The 22,500-nt window shown below is 60.2% G+C and overlaps 2 non-coding genes across 2 annotated transcripts; both read right to left on the reverse strand.

Moving 5' to 3' along the window:
• Positions 1 to 2,492: 2,492 nt before the first annotated feature.
• LOC131862774 (5S ribosomal RNA) lies at positions 2,493 to 2,611 on the reverse strand. The gene has a single exon (XR_009361711.1). It is a non-coding gene; the product is annotated as a 5S ribosomal RNA (ribosomal RNA).
• A 7,137-nt stretch (positions 2,612 to 9,748) lies between these two features.
• On the reverse strand, positions 9,749 to 9,867 carry LOC131862776 (5S ribosomal RNA). Its single transcript, XR_009361713.1, has one exon. It is a non-coding gene; the product is annotated as a 5S ribosomal RNA (ribosomal RNA).
• Between the last annotated feature and the right edge of the window lie 12,633 nt (positions 9,868 to 22,500).

A 22,500-nucleotide genomic window follows, 5' to 3' on the forward strand; every position in this document is an offset into this window, starting at 1 on the left:
GGCCGGGGTGGGCACCTTGGCTGGGTTTGCCCAGGGTGCGCTCCGAAGCGGGGTTACTGGAGCGCCCCCTCTTTTTTTGTCAGAGCGTTTGGTGGGGTTTCTCGCATTGGCTCTTCCCAGGCCCGGTTGTTGGGTGCGCTCCCACCCTGGCGCGCGCGAAGTTGGAAGTTGGGTTAATTGCCCGGGCGCGCACCTTCGCCAGGGTGGGCACCTTGGTGCGCACACCTTGGCTGGGCTGCGCACCAGGGCGGGCTCAAGATGGCACCAGCATTCCCTTTTTCTCACTATCTTTCAAAACGGAAATTTTAAAATCTCGTTTTTTTTTTGCCTTTTATGGAAATTAGTGAAGGCATCGCATCAAAGGTGCGCACCTCGCTGCCCACCTTGGTGTGCTCCGAGGTGCCCACCACGGTGCGCAACGCCGGTGCGAACCCGGGAGCGCCCCGATGTGTGCTCCAAGGTGCGGCGTGCACGAAGTCGGACCCCGGTTTGCCCCGGGTGCGCACCTCGCGTGCACCTTGGTGCGCACACCTTGGCTGGGTTGCGCGGCCTGGTGGGCACCATGGTGCGCACCAAGGAGCGCTCCGAAGTGTGCTCCAAGGTGCGGCGTGCACGAAGTCGGAGCCCGGTTTGCCCCGGGTACGCACCTCGCGTGCACCTTCGCCGGGGTGGGCACCTCGGCTGGGTTGCGCGCCCTGGTGCGCACCAAGGAGCGCTCCGAAGTGTGCTCCAAGGTGCGGCGTGCACGAAGTCGGAGCCCGGTTTGCCCCGGGTGCGCACCTTCGCCGCGGTGCGCACCATGGCGTGCACGAAGTCGGAGCCCGGTTTGCCCCGGGTGCGCACCTCGCGTGCACCTTCGGCGGGGTTGCGCGCCCTGGTGGGCACCATGGTGCGCACCAAGGAGCGCTCCGAAGTGTGCTCCAAGGTGCGGCGTGCACGAAGTCGGAGCCCGGTTTGCCCCGGGTGCGCACCTCGCGTGCACCTTCGGCGGGGTTGCGCGCCCTGGTGGGCACCATGGTGCGCACCAAGGAGCGCTCCGAAGTGTGCTCCAAGGTGCGGCGTGCACGAAGTCGGAGCCCGGTTTGCCCCGGGTGCGCACCTCGCGTGCACCTTCGCCGCGGTGGGCACCATGGCGTGCACGAAGTCGGAGCCCGGTTTGCCCCGGGTGCGCACCTCGCGTGCACCTTCGCCGGGGTGGGCACCTCGGCTGGGTTGCGCGCCCTGGTGCGCACCAAGGAGCGCTCCGAAGTGTGCTCCAAGGTGCGGCGTGCACGAAGTCGGAGCCCGGTTTGCCCCGGGTGCGCACCTCGCGTGCACCTTCGCCAGGGTGGGCACCTCGGTGTGCTCCGAGGTGCGAACCCGAGAGCGCTCCGAGGTGCCCACGAAGTCGAAAGTCGGGTTAATTGCATTGTTTTCCCCGGGTGCGCTCCGAGGTGCGCAACATCGGCGCGCACCAAGGAGGGCTCCGAAGTGTGCTCCAAGGTGCGCACGATGGCGTGCACCTCTGGTGCGCACGATTCGGAGCTCGGTTTGACCGGGGTGCGCACACCTTGGCTGGGTTGCGCACCTTTTGTGCGCTCCAAGGTGCGCACGAAGTCGGAGCTCGGTTTGCCCCGGGTGCGCACCTTCGCCAGGGTGCGCACCTTGATGCGCACGCCTTGGCTGGGCTGCGCACCTTGGTGGGCGCCATGGTGCGCACCTTTCGTGCGCTCCAAGGTGCGCACGAAGTCGGAGCTCGGTTTGCCCCGGGTGCGCACCTTGGTGGGCGCCATGGTGCACTCCGAGGTGCCCAAGATTGGTGCGCACCAAGGAGCGCTCCGAAGTGCGCTCCAAGGTGCGCGCGAAGTCGAAAGTTGGGTTAATTGTCCGGTTTGCCTCGGGTGCGCACCTTGCGTGCACCTTCGCCAGGGTGGGCGCCTTGGTGCGCACACCTTGGCTGGGCTGCGCACACCTTGGCACCCGCGTTTCCTTCATTTTAAATTTTTTTTTTTTACAATCTCTCAAGTGGGAAATTCTATAATCTCAACTTTTTTTGCCTTTTCAGGAAACTTTTGAATGGAGCGCATCATTGGTGCGCTCCGAAGTGTGCTCCAAAGCTCTCTCCAGCTGCGTGCACCTGCCCCGGCCGCGCACCCGGCCCCGCCCAGCTTCGCTCACCTGTCCCGGGCGTCTGGTGCGGAACCTTAGAGTAAGAAACATCACCGTGCACCTTGGCCAACGTGCGCGACTCGACCGAGCGCGCACTGGCCGAGGTGCACACCGATTTCACCTGGGTGCGCGCGCAGCACCTCGGGCGCACCGGGGTGCGCGCACAACGCCCGGGTTGCACCGTGGCCTGTGTGCTCGGGGCGCCTCGGGTGCGCGCTCGGTGTCGCCCCCGCGCGCGCGGTAGTGCGGGCAGCGCACCCCGGCCCGGCCCGGCCCCGACGAGAACGCAAACGGGCAAAAGGTTTATTCAAATAGCATTGCGACGCCCGGCGAAAAACTAAAAAAGGGTGCAACACCGGGACTTCCCGGGAGGTCACCCATCCCAGTACTACTCCGGCCCAAGCGCGCTTAACTGCGGAGTTCTGATGGGATCCGGTGCACTAACGCTGGTATGATCGCACCCGTTATGAGCTTGTCGCAGTGTGTACTTAGCAAACCGCGACCCACGTGCGAATCCACCCCGGCCACCCACCCCCGTCGAGGTGCACACCCTCCCTCGCGAAGTGCGCCCCGTTCGCCAAGTGTGAGCCCTGCCCGGGTGCGCGCACCTTGCTAGGGCGTCGGGTGTGCACCCGGCCCGGCCTACGTGCGTGCACCTGGAGGGGGCGTCGTGTGCGTGCAGTGTCCCGTCTGCAACGCGGTGCCCACACACCACCTCGGGCGCAACGACCTGCGCTCACATGTGGGCCGAGTGCACCTTGGTGCATGTTCGGGGCGCCTCGGGTGCACGCTCGATCTTGCCCCGGTGCACCAAGGCGCTCGGTTTGCCCCGGGTGCGCACTTGGTGCAAGGTGGGCACCCAAAATAGGGATCAAGCACCAAAACACAAGTTTCGGGATGCAAAATGGGACCCAAGGACCACAAATGCGTTCCAAGACCCATGATGGGTCCACGAGAACAAAAATGTGTTCCGAGACTTAATAAACAAATATTGGGTTTTAGGAGAAGAAACATGCTCTGATGCCCAAAACGAGAATCGACCCCGAAAAGGCCACAGGCCAAAAGTGGGATGCGAGACAAAAAAAAATGGGACCCGAGGACCAAAATTGGGTTCCCAGGTCGAAGACAGGGCAACCGGACAAGAAACGACCTCTAAGGCTCGAAATGAGTCCCGACGACTAAAACTTGACAAGAAGCACCCATCAGGCACCCAACTCGACACCCATGGGATGCCGACCCACCCGGGCTTCCACCTAGCACACCTTGGCACCCACCCACCCTCGCACCCAACCTCGCACCCAACTTAGCACCTTTGAACCCACATTGGCACTCACCCTGACCCTGGCACCTTGGAACCCACATTGGCACTCACCTTGACCCTGGCACCCACCTTTGCACTCACCTTGGGACCCACCCTGGCTCCCACCTCGGCACCCACCCAGACACCCACCTTGGTTCCTTGGCACCCACCTTGGATCCTTGGCACCCACCCCGACACCCACCTTGGCACGCAACTTGGCTACTTGCCACCCATCTTGGCTCCTTGACGCCCACCCCGACAACCACCCCGTGACCTACCCTGGCTAGGGTTGGTGCACACCCACCCTGGTGCCCACCTTGGCACCCACCCTATGACCCACCTTGGCACGCACCTTAGTACCCACCCCGTTACCCACCCTAGGACCCACCCCGTGACCCACCTTGGCCAGGGTGGGTGCCTTGGTGCGCACAACTTGCCTGGGCTGCACACCAGGGCGGGCTCAAGATGGCACCCGCGTTCCGTTTTTTTCACTATCTTTCAAAACGGAAATTTTAAAATCTCATTTTTTTCTTTTTTTTGCCTTTTTTGGAAATTAGTGAAGGCAGCGCATCAAAGGTGCGCAATGCTGGTGCGAACCCGGGAGCGCTCCGATGTGTGCTCCAAGGTGCGGCGTGCACGAAGTCCGAGCCCGGTTTGCCCCGGGTGCGCACCTCGCGTGCACCTTCGCCGGGGTGAGCACCTTGGCTGGGTTGCGCGCCCTGGTGCGTACCAAGGAGCGCTCTGAAGTGTGCTCCAAGGTGCGGCGTGCACGAAGTCGGAGCCCGGTTTGCCCCGGGTGTGCACCTCGGGTGCGCACCTCGCGTGCACCTTCGCTGCGGTGGGCACCTTGGCTGGGTTGCGCGCCTTGGTGGGCACCATGCAGTGCACGAAGTCGGAGCCCGGTTTGCCCCGGGCGCGCACCTCCGCCAGGGTGGGCACCTTGGTGCGCACAACTTGCCTGGGCTGCGCACCAGGAAGGGCTCAAGATGGCACCCGCGTTCCGTTTTTTTCACTATCTTTCAGAACGGAAATTTTAAAATATCGTTTTTTTTTGCCTTTTCTGGAAATTAGTGAAGGCAGCGCATCAAAGGTGCGCAACGCTGGTGCGAACCTGGGAGCGCTCCGATGTGTGCTCCAAGGTGCGGCGTGCACAAAGTCGGAGCCCGGTTTGCCCCGGGTGCGCCCTGGTGGGCACCATGGTGCGCACCAAGGAGCGCTCCGAAGTGTGCTCCAAGGTGCGGCCTGCACGAAGTCGGAGCCCGGTTTGCCCCGGGTGTGCACCTCGGGTGGGCACCTTGGTGCGCATGCCTTGCCTGGGCTGCGCACCAGGGCGGGCTCAAGATGGCACCCGCGTTCCTTTTTTTTCACTATCTTTCAAAACGGAAATTTTAAAATCTCATTTTTTTTTGCCTTTTTCTGGAAATTAGTGAAGGCAGCGCATCAAAGGTGCGCACCTCGCTGCCCACCACGGTGCGCAACGCCGGTGGGCACCCGGGAGTGCTTCGAAGTGTGCTCCAAGGTGTTGCGTGCACGTTGTCGGAGCCCGGTTTGCCCCGGGTGCGCACCTCGCGTGCACCTTCGTCGGGGTGGGCACCTTGGCTTGGTTTGCCCCGGCTGCGCTCCGAAGCGGGGTTATTGGAGCGCCGCCTCTTTTTTTGTCGGAGCGTTTGGTGGGGTTTCTCGCATTGGCTCTTCCGAGGCCCGGTTGCCACCCTGGCGCGCACGAAGTCGGAAGTAGGGTTAATTGCCCGGGTGCGCACCTTTGCCAGGGTGGCACCTTACCTGGGCTGCGCACCAGGGCGGGCTCAAGATGGCACGCGCGTTCCGTTTTTTTCACTATCTTTCAAAACGGAAATTTTAAAATCTCCTTTTTTTTTTGCCTTTTCTGGAAATTAGTGAAGGCAGCGCATCAAAGGTGCGCACCTCGCTGCCCACCTTGGTGTGCTCTGAGGTGCGCACCCGGGAGCGCTACGAAGTGTGCTCCAAGGTGCGGCGTGCACGTTGTCGGAGCCCGGTTTGCCCCGGGTGCGCACCTCGCCTGCACCTTGGCCGGGGTGGGCACCTTGGCTGGGTTTGCCCAGGGTGCGCTCCGAAGCGGGGTTACTGGAGCGCCCCCTCTTTTTTTGTCAGAGAGTTTGGTGGGGTTTCTCGCATTGGCTCTTCCCAGGCCCGGTTGTTGGGTGCGCTCCCACCCTGGCGCGCGCGAAGTTGGAAGTTGGGTTAATTGCCCGGGCGCGCACCTTCGCCAGGGTGGGCACCTTGGTGCGCAAACCTTGGCTGGGCTGCGCACCAGGGCGGGCTCAAGATGGCACCAGCATTCCCTTTTTCTCACTATCTTTCAAAACGGAAATTTTAAAATCTCGTTTTTTTTTTGCCTTTTATGGAAATTAGTGAAGGCATCGCATCAAAGGTGCGCACCTCGCTGCCCACCTTGGTGTGCTCCGAGGTGCCCACCACGGTGCGCAACGCCGGTGCGAACCCGGGAGCGCCCCGATGTGTGCTCCAAGGTGCGGCGTGCACGAAGTCGGACCCCGGTTTGCCCCGGGTGCGCACCTCGCGTGCACCTTGGTGCGCACACCTTGGCTGGGTTGCGCGGCCTGGTGGGCACCATGGTGCGCACCAAGGAGCGCTCCGAAGTGTGCTCCAAGGTGCGGCGTGCACGAAGTCGGAGCCCGGTTTGCCCCGGGTGCGCACCTTCGCCGCGGTGGGCACCATGGCGTGCACGAAGTCGGAGCCCGGTTTGCCCCGGGTGCGCACCTCGCGTGCACCTTCGCCGGGGTGGGCACCTCGGCTGGGTTGCGCGCCCTGGTGCGCACCAAGGAGCGCTCTGAAGTGTGCTCCAAGGTGCGGCGTGCACGAAGTCGGAGCCCGGTTTGCCCCGGGTGTGCACCTCGCGTGCACCTTCGCTGCGGTGGGCACCTTGGCTGGGTTGCGCGCCTTGGTGGGCACCATGCAGTGCACGAAGTCGGAGCCCGGTTTGCCCCGGGCGCGCACCTCCGCCAGGGTGGGCACCTTGGTGCGCACAACTTGCCTGGGCTGCGCACCAGGAAGGGCTCAAGATGGCACCCGCGTTCCGTTTTTTTCACTATCTTTCAGAACGGAAATTTTAAAATATCGTTTTTTTTTGCCTTTTCTGGAAATTAGTGAAGGCAGCGCATCAAAGGTGCGCAACGCTGGTGCGAACCTGGGAGCGCTCCGATGTGTGCTCCAAGGTGCGGCGTGCACGAAGTCGGACCCCGGTTTGCCCCGGGTGCGCACCTCGCGTGCACCTTGGTGCGCACACCTTGGCTGGGTTGCGCGCCCTGGTGGGCACCATGGTGCGCACCAAGGAGCGCTCCGAAGTGTGCTCCAAGGTGCGGCGTGCACGAAGTCGGAGCCCGGTTTGCCCCGGGTGCGCACCTCGCGTGCACCTTCGCCGCGGTGGGCACCATGGCGTGCACGAAGTCGGAGCCCGGTTTGCCCCGGGTGCGCACCTCGCGTGCACCTTCGCCGGGGTGGGCACCTTGGTGTGCAGACCTTGGCTGGGTTGCGCGCCCTGGTGGGCACCATGGTGCGCACCAAGGAGCGCTCCGAAGTGTGCTCCAAGGTGCGGCCTGCACGAAGTCGGAGCCCGGTTTGCCCCGGGTGTGCACCTCGGGTGGGCACCTTGGTGCGCATGCCTTGCCTGGGCTGCGCACCAGGGCGGGCTCAAGATGGCACCCGCGTTCCTTTTTTTTCACTATCTTTCAAAACGGAAATTTTAAAATCTCATTTTTTTTTGCCTTTTTCTGGAAATTAGTGAAGGCAGCGCATCAAAGGTGCGCACCTCGCTGCCCACCACGGTGCGCAACGCCGGTGGGCACCCGGGAGTGCTTCGAAGTGTGCTCCAAGGTGCTGCGTGCACGTTGTCGGAGCCCGGTTTGCCCCGGGTGCGCACCTCGCGTGCACCTTCGTCGGGGTGGGCACCTTGGCTGGGTTTGCCCCGGCTGCGCTCCGAAGCGGGGTTATTGGAGCGCCGCCTCTTTTTTTGTCGGAGCGTTTGGTGGGGTTTCTCGCATTGGCTCTTCCGAGGCCCGGTTGCCACCCTGGCGCGCACGAAGTCGGAAGTAGGGTTAATTGCCCGGGTGCGCACCTTTGCCAGGGTGGGCACCTTACCTGGGCTGCGCACCAGGGCGGGCTCAAGATGGCACGCGCGTTCCGTTTTTTTCACTATCTTTCAAAACGGAAATTTTAAAATCTCCTTTTTTTTTTGCCTTTTCTGGAAATTAGTGAAGGCAGCGCATCAAAGGTGCGCACCTCGCTGCCCACCTTGGTGTGCTCTGAGGTGCGCACCCGGGAGCGCTACGAAGTGTGCTCCAAGGTGCGGCGTGCACGTTGTCGGAGCCCGGTTTGCCCCGGGTGCGCACCTCGCCTGCACCTTGGCCGGGGTGGGCACCTTGGCTGGGTTTGCCCAGGGTGCGCTCCGAAGCGGGGTTACTGGAGCGCCCCCTCTTTTTTTGTCAGAGCGTTTGGTGGGGTTTCTCGCATTGGCTCTTCCCAGGCCCGGTTGTTGGGTGCGCTCCCACCCTGGCGCGCGCGAAGTTGGAAGTTGGGTTAATTGCCCGGGCGCGCACCTTCGCCAGGGTGGGCACCTTGGTGCGCACACCTTGGCTGGGCTGCGCACCAGGGCGGGCTCAAGATGGCACCAGCATTCCCTTTTTCTCACTATCTTTCAAAACGGAAATTTTAAAATCTCGTTTTTTTTTTGCCTTTTATGGAAATTAGTGAAGGCATCGCATCAAAGGTGCGCACCTCGCTGCCCACCTTGGTGTGCTCCGAGGTGCCCACCACGGTGCGCAACGCCGGTGCGAACCCGGGAGCGCCCCGATGTGTGCTCCAAGGTGCGGCGTGCACGAAGTCGGACCCCGGTTTGCCCCGGGTGCGCACCTCGCGTGCACCTTCGCCGGGGTGGGCACCTCGGCTGGGTTGCGCGCCCTGGTGCGCACCAAGGAGCGCTCCGAAGTGTGCTCCAAGGTGCGGCGTGCACGAAGTCGGAGCCCGGTTTGCCCCGGGTGCGCACCTCGCGTGCACCTTCGCCAGGGTGGGCACCTCGGTGCGCACACCTTCTCAATGTTTTCTTGCCTTTTCTGGAAATTGGTGAAGGCAGCGCATCAAAGGTGCGCACCTCGGTGTGCTCCGAGGTGCGAACCCGAGAGCGCTCCGAGGTGCCCACGAAGTCGAAAGTCGGGTTAATTGCATTGTTTTCCCCGGGTGCGCTCCGAGGTGCGCAACATCGGCGCGCACCAAGGAGGGCTCCGAAGTGTGCTCCAAGGTGCGCACGATGGCGTGCACCTCTGGTGCGCACGATTCGGAGCTCGGTTTGACCGGGGTGCGCACACCTTGGCTGGGTTGCGCACCTTTTGTGCGCTCCAAGGTGCGCACGAAGTCGGAGCTCGGTTTGCCCCGGGTGCGCACCTTCGCCAGGGTGCGCACCTTGATGCGCACGCCTTGGCTGGGCTGCGCACCTTGGTGGGCGCCATGGTGCGCACCTTTCGTGCGCTCCAAGGTGCGCACGAAGTCGGAGCTCGGTTTGCCCCGGGTGCGCACCTTGGTGGGCGCCATGGTGCACTCCGAGGTGCCCAAGATTGGTGCGCACCAAGGAGCGCTCCGAAGTGCGCTCCAAGGTGCGCGCGAAGTCGAAAGTTGGGTTAATTGTCCGGTTTGCCTCGGGTGCGCACCTTGCGTGCACCTTCGCCAGGGTGGGCGCCTTGGTGCGCACACCTTGGCTGGGCTGCGCACACCTTGGCACCCGCGTTTCCTTCATTTTAAATTTTTTTTTTTTACAATCTCTCAAGTGGGAAATTCTATAATCTCAACTTTTTTTGCCTTTTCAGGAAACTTTTGAATGGAGCGCATCATTGGTGCGCTCCGAAGTGTGCTCCAAAGCTCTCTCCAGCTGCGTGCACCTGCCCCGGCCGCGCACCCGGCCCCGCCCAGCTTCGCTCACCTGTCCCGGGCGTCTGGTGCGGAACCTTAGAGTAAGAAACATCACCGTGCACCTTGGCCAACGTGCGCGACTCGACCGAGCGCGCACTGGCCGAGGTGCACACCGATTTCACCTGGGTGCGCGCGCAGCACCTCGGGCGCACCGGGGTGCGCGCACAACGCCCGGGTTGCACCGTGGCCTGTGTGCTCGGGGCGCCTCGGGTGCGCGCTCGGTGTCGCCCCCGCGCGCGCGGTAGTGCGGGCAGCGCACCCCGGCCCGGCCCGGCCCCGACGAGAACGCAAACGGGCAAAAGGTTTATTCAAATAGCATTGCGACGCCCGGCGAAAAACTAAAAAAGGGTGCAACACCGGGACTTCCCGGGAGGTCACCCATCCCAGTACTACTCCGGCCCAAGCGCGCTTAACTGCGGAGTTCTGATGGGATCCGGTGCACTAACGCTGGTATGATCGCACCCGTTATGAGCTTGTCGCAGTGTGTACTTAGCAAACCGCGACCCACGTGCGAATCCACCCCGGCCACCCACCCCCGTCGAGGTGCACACCCTCCCTCGCGAAGTGCGCCCCGTTCGCCAAGTGTGAGCCCTGCCCGGGTGCGCGCACCTTGCTAGGGCGTCGGGTGTGCACCCGGCCCGGCCTACGTGCGTGCACCTGGAGGGGGCGTCGTGTGCGTGCAGTGTCCCGTCTGCAACGCGGTGCCCACACACCACCTCGGGCGCAACGACCTGCGCTCACATGTGGGCCGAGTGCACCTTGGTGCATGTTCGGGGCGCCTCGGGTGCACGCTCGATCTTGCCCCGGTGCACCAAGGCGCTCGGTTTGCCCCGGGTGCGCACTTGGTGCAAGGTGGGCACCCAAAATAGGGATCAAGCACCAAAACACAAGTTTCGGGATGCAAAATGGGACCCAAGGACCACAAATGCGTTCCAAGACCCATGATGGGTCCACGAGAACAAAAATGTGTTCCGAGACTTAATAAACAAATATTGGGTTTTAGGAGAAGAAACATGCTCTGATGCCCAAAACGAGAATCGACCCCGAAAAGGCCACAGGCCAAAAGTGGGATGCGAGACAAAAAAAAATGGGACCCGAGGACCAAAATTGGGTTCCCAGGTCGAAGACAGGGCAACCGGACAAGAAACGACCTCTAAGGCTCGAAATGAGTCCCGACGACTAAAACTTGACAAGAAGCACCCATCAGGCACCCAACTCGACACCCATGGGATGCCGACCCACCCGGGCTTCCACCTAGCACACCTTGGCACCCACCCACCCTCGCACCCAACCTCGCACCCAACTTAGCACCTTTGAACCCACATTGGCACTCACCCTGACCCTGGCACCTTGGAACCCACATTGGCACTCACCTTGACCCTGGCACCCACCTTTGCACTCACCTTGGGACCCACCCTGGCTCCCACCTCGGCACCCACCCAGACACCCACCTTGGTTCCTTGGCACCCACCTTGGATCCTTGGCACCCACCCCGACACCCACCTTGGCACGCAACTTGGCTACTTGCCACCCACCTTGGCTCCTTGACGCCCACCCCGACAACCACCCCGTGACCTACCCTGGCTAGGGTTGGTGCACACCCACCCTGGTGCCCACCTTGGCACCCACCCTATGACCCACCTTGGCACGCACCTTAGTACCCACCCCGTTACCCACCCTAGGACCCACCCCGTGACCCACCTTGGCCAGGGTGGGTGCACCCACCCTGGTGCCCACCTTGGCACCCACCCATCCTAGCACCCAGCCTGTGACCGGGCTTGGAACCCAACCTTGCACCCGCACCCGTCTTGGCCAGTGTGGGTGCGCACCCATCCTGGCACCCACGTTGTGACACACCCTTTAACCCACGCACCCTAGCACCCACGTTGGCACCCACCTTGGAACCCAACCTAGCAACTTGGCACCCACCCCGTGACCCACCTTGGCATCCACCATAGCAGTCGCCGACTTGGCACCCACCTCGGCACCCACCTTGACACTTGTGGACCCACCTTGCCACTCACCCTAGCATCGACCCATCCTAGCACCCACCCTGGCACCTTTGCACCCTAGCACTCACCCATCCTAGCACCTAACCTGTGACCCACCTTGACACTCACCCTCGCACCCACCTTGGAACCCAACCTAGCACCCACCCACCCTGACACCAACCCTAGCACCTACCCACCCTTGCACCCACCCTGTGACCCATCTTGGCACCCACCCATCCTACCACTCAACCTATCACCCACCTTCTCACCCACCTTGGCATCCACCTTAGCACCCACCCACACTGGCACCTTGGCACCCACCTCGGGCAAGGTGGGTGCACACCCACCCTGGCACCCAATTTAGAACCCACCGAGCATGTTACCCACCTTGGCACCCACATTGCAGCCCACCCTAGTACCCACCCTATGACCCACATTGGCATCCACACCCTAGCACCCAGGCACCTCGACACCCGCCTTGACACCCACCCTAGCACTGAACCTGTGACCCACCTTGGAACTCACCCTAGAACCCACCCACCCTGTGAACCACCTTGGCATCCACCTTAGCACCCACCCACCTTGGCACCCACTCTAGCACTCACCCATCCTAACACCCAACTTGTTACCCACCTTGGCACCCGCCCTCGCGTCCACCTTGAAACCCACCCTAGCACCCACCCACGCAGGAGCCCACCTTGGCACCCAACCTAACACCCACGCATCCTGGCACCCAACTTGTGACCCACCTTGGAACCCACCCTAGTACCCACCTTTGAACCCACTATATCACCAACCCACCTTGGCACCCACCCTATGACCCTCTTTGGAATCCACCCTAGCACGCACCCACCCTGGCACCCACCATGGAGCGCACCCTAGCACCCACCCACCTCGGCACGCACCTCAACACCCACCTTGGTGTGCGCACTGCGCCAACCTCTCAAAGACCCTATGTGGTGCGCTCCAAAGTGTACACCTTTGGTGCGCTCCAAGGTGCGCACCTTTGGTGCACACCGAGGTGCACACCAAAGTGTGCACCGAGGTGAGCACCAAAGTGCACTCCAGGGTGCACACCAAGGCGTGCACCTTTGGTGCGGTCAATGCAAACGAATTCGGAAGTTGGGGTCGATGTCCTAATCGCTGCTGCAGACTACACGTATGAGAATCGGACAAATAGCTTTATATAGGGGAGGTGTTGCGTTTGATGGGTCGACTCCCCTGGTTGTGTGCACTGCACCAACTTCAAAGACCCTGTCTTGTTTAAGAAGTCAAAAGTTGGGGTGGATGTCCTAATCATTGCTGCAGTCTACGCATGTATGAGAATCAGACAAATAGCTTATATAGGGGAGGTGTTGCATTCGGTGGGTTGACTCCCCTGGTTGTGCGCACTGCGCCAACCTCAAAGACCCCGCATAGCAGAAGAAGTCGGAAGTCGGATTTTGGTGAGCACCAAGGCGTGCACCTTTGGTGCGGTCAACGCAGACGAATTCAGAAGTTGGGGTGGATGTCCTAATCGTTGTTGCAGGCTACACATGTATGAGAATCAGACAAATAGCTTATATAGGGGAGGTGTTGGGTTTGATGGGTCAACTCCCTTGGTTGTGCGCATTACGCCAACCTCAAAGACCTTGTTTTCGTTAAGAAGTCAAAAGTTGGGGTCAATGTCCTAATGGCTCCTGCAGGCTACACATGTATGAGAATCGGACAAATAGCTTATATAGGGGAGGTGTTGGGTTTGATGGGTCGACTCCCCTGGTTGTGCGCATTACGTCAACCTCAAAGACCTTGTTTTCGTTAAGAAGTCAAAAGTTGGGGTCGATGTCCTAATTGCTCCTGTAGACTACACATGTATGAGAATCAGACAAATAGCTTATATAGGGGAGGTGTTGGGTTTGATGGGTTGACTCCCCTAGTTGTTCGCATTACACCAACCTCAAAGACCTTGTTTTCGTTTAGAAGCCGAAAGTTGGGGTCGATGTCCTAATTGCTCCTGCAGGCTACGCATGTATGAGAATCAGACAAATAGCTTATATAGGGGAGGTGTTGGGTTTGATGGGTCGACTCCCCTGGTTGTGCGCATTGCGCCAACCTCAAAGACCCTGCATTGCGGATGAAGTCGAAAGTCAGAGTTTGGTGTGCTACAAGGTGTGGTCGAAGGTGCTCACCTAGGTGTGCACCTTTGGAGCACAGGAAAAGTGCCCTCCAAAAGTGCGCACCTTTGGAGTGCACAAAAGTGCCCTCCAAAAGTGCGCACCTTTGGAGCGCAGAAAAGTGCCCTCCAAAAAGTGCCCTCCAAAAGTGCGCACCTTTGGAGCGCAGAAAAGTGCCCTCCAAAAAGTGCCCTCCAAAAGTGCGCACCTTTGGAGCGCAGAAAAGTGCCCTCCAAAAAGTGCCCTCCAAAAGTGCGCACCTTTGGAGCGCAGAAAAGTGCCCTCCAAAAAGTGCCCTCCAAAAGTGCGCACCTTTGGAGCGCAGAAAAGTGCCCTCCAAAAAGTGCCCTCCAAAAGTGCGCACCTTTGGAGCGCAGAAAAGTGCCCTCCAAAAAGTGCCCTCCAAAAGTGCGCACCTTTGGAGCGCAGAAAAGTGCCCTCCAAAAAGTGCCCTCCAAAAGTGCGCACCTTTGGAGCGCAGAAAAGTGCCCTCCAAAAAGTGCCCTCCAAAAGTGCGCACCTTTGGAGCGCAGAAAAGTGCCCTCCAAAAAGTGCCCTCCAAAAGTGCGCACCTTTGGAGCGCAGAAAAGTGCCCTCCAAAAGTGCGCACCTTTGGAGCGCACAAAAGTGCCCTCCAAAAGTGCGCACTTTTGGTGCGCACCAAGGCGCTGGTTCGGTCGTTGCAGGCGAGTTCGGAAGTTGGGGTCGATGTCCTGAGCGGAGGTGCAAACTACACAGGTGTCGGAATCGGACAAATAGCTTATATAGGGGAGGTGTATGCTTCGATGGGTCGACTCCCCAGGTTGAGCGCACCGCGCCAACCTCAAAGACCCTACGGTATGGATGAAGTCGGAAGTTGGGTCCGATGACCGATTCGATTAGTAGGTATGCTCATGAGGTCGGAATTTGGGTCCGATGACCTGCCATGTGCAGGAAGGCGAATGTTGACACTGTGCGTTGCAAGGTGCACACCAAGGCGCTGGTGCGGTCTTTTTAGTCGAGTTCGGAAGTTGGGGTCGATGTCCTGATCGGAGGTGCAAGCTACACAGGTGTGGGAATCGGACAAATAGCTTATATAGGGGAGGTGTATGCTTCGTTGGGTCGACTCCCCGGGTTGAGCGCACCGCGCCAACCTCAAAGACCCTACGGTATGGATGAAGTCGGAAGTTGGGTCCGATGACCAATTCGATATGTAGGCATACTCGCGAGGTCGGAATTTGGGTCCGATGACCTGCCACGTGCAGGAAGGCGAATGTTGGCACTGTGCGTTGCAAGGTGCGCACCAAGGCGCTGGTTCGGTCGTTGGAGGCGAGTTCGGAAGTTGGGGTCGATGTCTTGATCGGAGGTGCAAACTACACAGGTGTGGGAATCGGACAAATAGCTTATATAGGGGAGGTGTATGCTTCGTTGGGTCGACTCCCCGGGTTGAGCGCACCGCGCCAACCTCAAAGACCCTACGGTATGGATGAAGTCGGAAGTTGGGTCCGATGACCGATTCGATATGTAGGCATACTCGCGAGGTCGGAATTTGGGTCCGATGACCTGCCATGTGCAGGAAGGCGAATGTTGGGACTGTGCGTCGCAAGGTGCGCACCAAGGCGCTGGTGCCGTCGTTGCAGTCGAGTTCGGAAGTTGGGGTCGATGTCCTGGTCAGAGGTGCAAACTACACAGGTGTGGGAATCGGACAAATAGCTTATATAGGGGAGGTGTATGCTTCGATGGGTCGACTCCCTGGGTTGAGCGCACCGCGCCAACCTCAAAGACCCTACAGTATGGATGAAGTCGGAAGTTGGGTCCGATGACCGATTCGATACGTAGGCATATTGGCGAGGTCTGAATTTGTGTCCGATGACCTGCCATGCGCAGGAAGGCGGAATTTGGGTCCGATGACCGAGTTGATGGCGTGCCATGCGCAGAAAGGCGGAATTTGGGTCCGATGACCGAGTTGATGTTGATGGCCCGCCATGCACAGGAAGGCGGAATTTGGGTCCGATGACCGATTTGAAGGCGTGCCATACGCAAAAAGGCGGAGTTTGGGTCCGATGACCGAGTTGATATTGATGGCCCGCCATGCGCAGGAAGGCGGAATTTGGGTCCGATGACCTGACATACGCATGGAGTCCGACTCGGGGGCCGATGTTCGATTCGATGACTTGCATTGTGGGTAAAGTCGGAAGTTGTGGTCTTTGACCCGATTCGATGACCAGACTTCGGCTGCTTGAGAATCGGACAAATAACTTATATAGGGGAGGTAGTGTTCTCGAGCATCCTCCCCCCGTGCCCGTTTATGTCGATTGATGCTGGTGCTCGACTGGTTGGAGCGCTCGGATGCAAAAATCTTGCACCAGGATTTATCGATTGTGATGGACACGGCAAGTCTCCTGATTGCTATGCAGGAGCTCATCGTGAATCTCTATGCGGCCTTGGTATGGACTCGACCTGCGGAATGGTTCGGCAATGGTAGTCGCTCCAACACGTCCTTGCAATGGCCACAGAGGTGATTCGACTAGAGCTCCAGTCTAGCTTTTGGGTTGCTTGGCGGACTGGTATAGCCGCGATCGAGTTCCGGCCATGAACGTTTTAGATAGCTCTTGGGCTTTCTGGGACGGAAGTCGGAAGTTTGGGCTGTTGTCCGATTTGATGACCATTCTTCGGATGTGTGAGAATCGGACAAATAACTTATATAGGGGACTGTGTTGTCTCACGCAGCCCCCTCCGTGCCCCTCTATCTCGACCGATGTTGGTGCTTGAAAGGGTTGGGATCGCTCGGATTTATAAACGTGCACCACCATTTGTCGAGTGTGAGGGACGCGGCAGGTCTCCTAAATGCTATGCGGGCGCTCTCTGAGAATCTCTATCCGGCCTCGACACAGACTAGTCTTGCTGAATGGTTTGGCACTGGTAGTCGATCCAACACGTCGTTGTTGTGGCCGCCTAGGCGATTCGATTCGAGCCCCCGTCTAGCTTTTGGGTTGCTTGGCGGATTTTGCCCTATCCGCAAGTGAGCTCGGTCCCTAAACGTTCGAGAAACCCGATTGCTATGCGCCGACTCTCTTTCTTGCGAGCCTCCATCTAGCTTTTGGGTCTCTACGGAACGGAAGTCGGAATCTGGGACCGTTGTTTGATTCGACGAGGCAGACTACGGTTGTGCGAGAATCGGACAAATAACTTATATAGGGGAGGTGTTGACTGGAGCATTCTCCCCCGTGCCCCTCTAACTCGACCAATGCTGGCGCTCGAACGGTGGTAGCGCTCGGATTTTCATTGAGCGCCAGCATTGGTCGATTTAGAGGGGCATGCGAGATTCCCGAATGCTATGCGAGGGCTCTAACGGAAATGTCTATTGGTTTCGGTATGGATGCAATTGCGAGTGGTTCGGCAAAGGTAGTCGTTCCGATGCGTCCATGTCGTGGCCAAATCGATAATTCGATTTGAGCCCTCGTATAGCATTTGGGTCTCTCGATGTGATTCCGCATTCCAGTCCCTTTGGGCACTGCTTGAGCCGCATCCCAGGGGGTTCCCTTCCCAATAATCTGCCTCGCAACCCGATTGCTATGCGGTGAGGCTCCTCGGCCGCCTCGGAACTATCTGTGTATCAGACGCATCGCGGGATAAGGGGTTGGCAACGGTAGTCGCCCCAAGCGCGTCCGATGCTTGGACCATTCCGAGGCGGCCCTGAAGCCTCTTCCGTCTAGCCGTTGGGTCCTTCTCGCCGCATCCCTCGCCTCGCACCCCGATTGCTATGCGGTGAGGCTCCTCGGCCGCCTCGGAACTATCTGTGTATCGGACGCGTCGCGGGATAAGGGGTTGTCACTGGTAGTCGCCCCAAGCGCGTCCGATGCTTGGACCATTCCGAGGCGGCCCTGAAGCCTCTTCCGTCTAGCCGTTGGGTCCTTCTCGCCGCATCCCTCGCCTCGCACCCCGATTGCTATGCGGTGAGGCTCCTCGGCCGCCTCGGAACTATCTGTGTATCGGACGCGTCGCGGGATAAGGGGTTGTCACTGGTAGTCGCCCCAAGCGCGTCCGATGCTTGGACCATTCCGAGGCGGCCCTGAAGCCTCTTCCGTCTAGCCGTTGGGTCCTTCTCGCCGCATCCCTCGCCTCGCACCCCGATTGCTATGCGGTGAGGCTCCTCGGCCGCCTCGGAACTATCTGTGTATCGGACGCGTCGCGGGATAAGGGGTTGTCACTGGTAGTCGCCCCAAGCGCGTTCGATGCTTGGACCATTCCGAGGCGGCCCTGAAGCCTCTTCCGTCTAGCCGTTGGGTCCTTCTCGCCGCATCCCTCGCCTCGCACCCCGATTGCTATGCGGTGAGGCTCCTCGGCCGCCTTGGAACTATCTGTGTATCGGACGCGTCGCGGGATAAGGGGTTGTCACTGGTAGTCGCCCCAAGCGCGTCCGATGCTTGGACCATTCCGAGGCGGACCCGAAGCCTCTTCCGTCTAGCCGTTGGGTCCTTCTCGCCGCATCCTTCGCCTCGCACCCCGATTGCTATGCGGTGAGGCTCCTCGGCCGCCTCGGAACTATCTGTGTATCGGACGCGTCGCGGGATAAGGGGTTGTCACTGGTAGTCGCCCCAAGCGCGTCCGATGCTTGGACCATTCCGAGGCGGACCCGAAGCCTCTTCCGTCTAGCCGTTGGGTCCTTCTCGCCGCATCCCTCGCCTCGCACCCCGATTGCTATGCGGTGAGGCTCCTCGGCCGCCTTGGAACTATCTGTGTATCGGACGCGTCGCGGGATAAGGGGTTGTCACTGGTAGTCGCCCCAAGCGCGTCCGATGCTTGGACCATTCCGAGGCGGACCCGAAGCCTCTTCCGTCTAGCCGTTGGGTCCTTCTCGCCGCATCCCTCGCCTCGCACCCCGATTGCTATGCGGTGAGGCTCCTCGGCCGCCTTGGAACTATCTGTGTATCGGACGCGTCGCGGGATAAGGGGTTGTCACTGGTAGTCGCCCCAAGCGCGTCCGATGCTTGGACCATTCCGAGGCGGACCCGAAGCCTCTTCCGTCTAGCCGTTGGGTCCTTCTCGCCGCATCCCTCGCCTCGCACCCCGATTGCTATGCGGTGAGGCTCCTCGGCCGCCTTGGAACTATCTGTGTATCGGACGCGTCGCGGGATAAGGGGTTGTCACTGGTAGTCGCCCCAAGCGCGTCCGATGCTTGGACCATTCCGAGGCGGCCCCGAAGCCTCTTCCGTCTAGCCGTTGGGTCCTTCTCGCCGCATCCCTCGCCTCGCACCCCGATTGCTATGCGGTGAGGCTCCTCGGCCGCCTTGGAACTATCTGTGTATCGGACGCGTCGCGGGATAAGGGGTTGTCACTGGTAGTCGCCCCAAGCGCGTCCGATGCTTGGACCATTCCGAGGCGGCCCCGAAGCCTCTTCCGTGTAGCCGTTGGGTCCTTCTCGCCGCATCCCTCGCCTCGCACCCCGATTGCTATGCGGTGAGGCTCCTCGGCCGCCTTGGAACTATCTGTGTATCGGACGCGTCGCGGGATAAGGGGTTGTCACTGGTAGTCGCCCCAAGCGCGTCCGATGCTTGGACCATTCCGAGGCGGACCTGAAGCCTCTTCCCTCTAGCCGTTGGGGCTTTCTCGCCGCATCCCTCGCCTCGCACCCTGATTGCTATGCTGTGAGGCTCCTCGGCCGCCTTGGAACTATCTGTGTATCGGACGCATCGCGGGATAAGGGGTTGGCAGTGGTAGTCGCCCCAAGCGCATCCGATGCTTGGACCATTCCGAGGCGGCCCTGCAGCCTCTTCCGTCTAGCCGTTGGGGCCATCTCGCCGCATCCCCCACCTCGCACCACGATTGCTATGCGGTGAGGCTCCTTGGCCGCCTCGGAACTATCTGTGTATCGGACGCATCGCGGGATAAGGGGTTGTCACTGGTAGTCGCCCCAAGCGCGTCCGATGCTTGGACTATTCCGAGGCGGCCCTGCAGCCTCTTCCGTCTAGCCGTTGGGGCCATCTCGCTGCATCCCCCACCTCCTCGGCCGCCTCGGAACTATCTGTGTATCGGACGCATCGCGGGATAAGGGGTTGGCAGTGGTAGTCGCCCCAAGCGCGTCCGATGCTTGGACTATTCCGAGGCAGCCCTGCAGCCTCTTCCGTCTAGCCTTTGGGGCCATCTCGCCGCATCCCTCGCCTCGCACCCCGATTGCTATGCGGTGAGGCTCCTCGGCCGCCTGGGAACTATCTTCGTATCGGACGCATCGCGGGATAAGGGGTTGTCACTGGTAGTCGCCCCAAGCGCGTCCGATGCTTGGACTATTCCGAGGCGGCCCTGTGGCCTCTTCCGTCTAGCCGTTGGGGCCATCTCGCCGCATCCCCCACCTCGCACCCCGATTGCTATGCGGTGAGGCTCTTCGGCCGCCTTGGAACTATCTTCGTATCGGACGCATCGCGGGATAAGGGGTTGTCACTGGTAGTGGCCCCAAGCGCGTCCGATGCTTGGACTATTCCGAGGCGGCCCTGCAGCCTCTTCCGTCTAGCCGTTGGGGCCATCTCGCCGCATCCCCCACCTCGCACCCCGATTGCTATGCGGTGAGGCTCCTCGGCCGCCTTGGAACTATCTTCGTATCGGACGCATCGCGGGATAAGGGGTTGTCACTGGTAGTCGCCCCAAGCGCGTCCGATGCTTGGACTATTCCGACGCGGCCCTGTGGCCTCTTCCGTCTAGCCGTTGGGGCCATCTCGCCGCATCCCCCACCTCGCACCCCGATTGCTATGCGGTGAGGCTCCTCGGCCGCCTTGGAACCATCTTCGTATCGGACGCATCGCGGGATAGGGGGCTGTCACTGGTAGTCGCCCCAAGCGTGTCCGATGCTTGGACCATTCCTAGGCGGCCCTGAAGCCTCTTCCGTCTAGCCGTTGGGGCCTTCCCGCCCCATCCCTCGCCTCGCACCCCCGATTGCTATGCGGTGAGGCTCCTCGGCCGCCTTGGAACCATCTGTGTATCGGACGCATCGCGGGATAAGGGGTTGGCACTGGCAGTCGCCCCAAGCGCGTCCGATGCTTGGACCATTCCGAGGTGGCCCTGAAGCCTCTTCCGTCTAGCCGTTGGGGCCTTCCCGCCCCATCCCTCGCCTCGCACCCCGATTGATATGCGGTGAGGCTCCTCGGCCGCCTTGGAACTATCTGTGTATCGGACGCATCGCGGGATAAGGGGTTGGCACTGGTAGTCGTCCCAATCGCATCCGATGCTTGGACCATTCCGAGGCGGCCCTGCAGCCTCTTCCGTTTAGCCGTCGGGGCCTTCCCGCCGCATCCCTCGCCTCGCATCCCGATTCCTATGCGGTGAGTCTTCTCGGCCGCCGCGGAACTATACCTGTTATTGCTACTGCATCCTTCGGCTGGTAACCTCCTCTGCCGCCTTGGAACGTTCTCTTTGTCGGACGCGTCGCGGGATAAGGGGTTGGCACTGGTAGTCGCCCCAAGCGCGCCCGATGCATAGACCGCTCCGAGTCGACCTTGCTTTCAGCCTCTCACATGCATAGACCTCTCTGAGTCGACCCTGCAGCCTCTCACGTTTAGCCTTTGGAATCTCGCCTCACAACATGATTGCTATCCTTGATGCATCCCTTGCCTCGAGCCCTGATTGCTTTCTTGGCTGCATCCCTCCTCTCCTCACAGCCCGGTTGTCATCACTGCTTCATCCGTCGCTTCATGCATTCTGGCTGCTGGGCCCTTCCCACCGCACACCTCGATTGCTATCTCTTCTGCATCACACACCCCGATTGCTATCTCTGCTACATCCCTCGGCTCTCACTTCTGCATCCTTCGCCTCACACCTCGATTGCTATCAATGCTGCATCCGTAACCTCACACCCCGATTGCTATGCGGGGAGGCTCCTTGGCCGCCTTGGAAATTTCTGTGTGTCGGACGCACCGCGGGATAAGGGGTTGGCACTGGTAGTCGCCCCAAGTGCGCCCGATTCTTAGACCGCTTCGAGGTGACCTCGTAGCCTCTTTCGTCCAGGCTTCCTGCCTTCAACGCCCTTTTTACACCTCGATTGCTATGCGCGGGCTCGTTGGCGTCTATCACCTCTCTGCGAAGAGTGGCACGATGATTGTTGGGGTAAATCGTAGCAGTCCGATCTCTGGCCTTGGGCCATTGTGAGGGCTGATCGATTTCCTGTGCGCATCTCGTGTTCGCCCAGTAACAGACTCGACGACTTGTAATCGGTCTTGTTCCCGATTGTTCCTGGAGGTAGTCTTCGGAACTCTTGGATTTGACCTGTCACTCGAACTGTCCTCTTCCGAGGATGCTTGTGTGTGTGTGCTTGTGCCATTTCCTTGGCGGTATTAACGAGATATTAAAGAGCGGAGTGAGCGCCTCGCCCAGCTATGTTTGGGGCTCTCACTCCCTTACCCGGTGTGCGACCGCTTTGCACGTAGGTTGCGGAGCATCGCGACTCTTTCGATGTTTGGCGGTTGTCTTCCGGTGATGCGTTGGTCCCGAAGTGCACGTTACTAGCATTTCTGCCATTGTTCTCGATCTTTGGCACGTTCCTTCGTTGCAATTGGATATATATCTCCGTTTATACGCGCAGGCTTCTCCCGCCTATTCAGCGCTGTCCCACTCTCAGCACTCTCGTGGTCTCCTTGGCTTCTCTCTCCCGTGAGCGAGCTCTCTTCTCGAGTCTTTTCCATGTCCCATGGAGGTTGCCTTGCGAAATTCGGGCACACAAACGTGACCGGATAAGAGCGGAATTGCCTATGAGGAGAAGCTCACCTTAGGGAGCAGCAATGCCGAGTGTTTCGACAGAGGGTAGAGGGGGCGTTGTTTGGGCGGTTGCACAAAAGAGTGCTACGTTTGCACTGAAGGTTGCTTCTTCGTCTCCGACGAACTCTTCGAGGCAAAAAAGCTTGTTTACGGGGTCGAGGTGGGACTGTTCGTGCGAGTTGCGCCACCAAAAGTGCGTAGGGGGCATATACCTGGGAAATGGATGTCTCTG

The sequence above is a fragment of the Cryptomeria japonica genome, unplaced genomic scaffold (assembly GCF_030272615.1).
Source record: "Cryptomeria japonica unplaced genomic scaffold, Sugi_1.0 HiC_scaffold_51, whole genome shotgun sequence".
Lineage (NCBI taxonomy): Eukaryota > Viridiplantae > Streptophyta > Pinopsida > Cupressales > Cupressaceae > Cryptomeria > Cryptomeria japonica.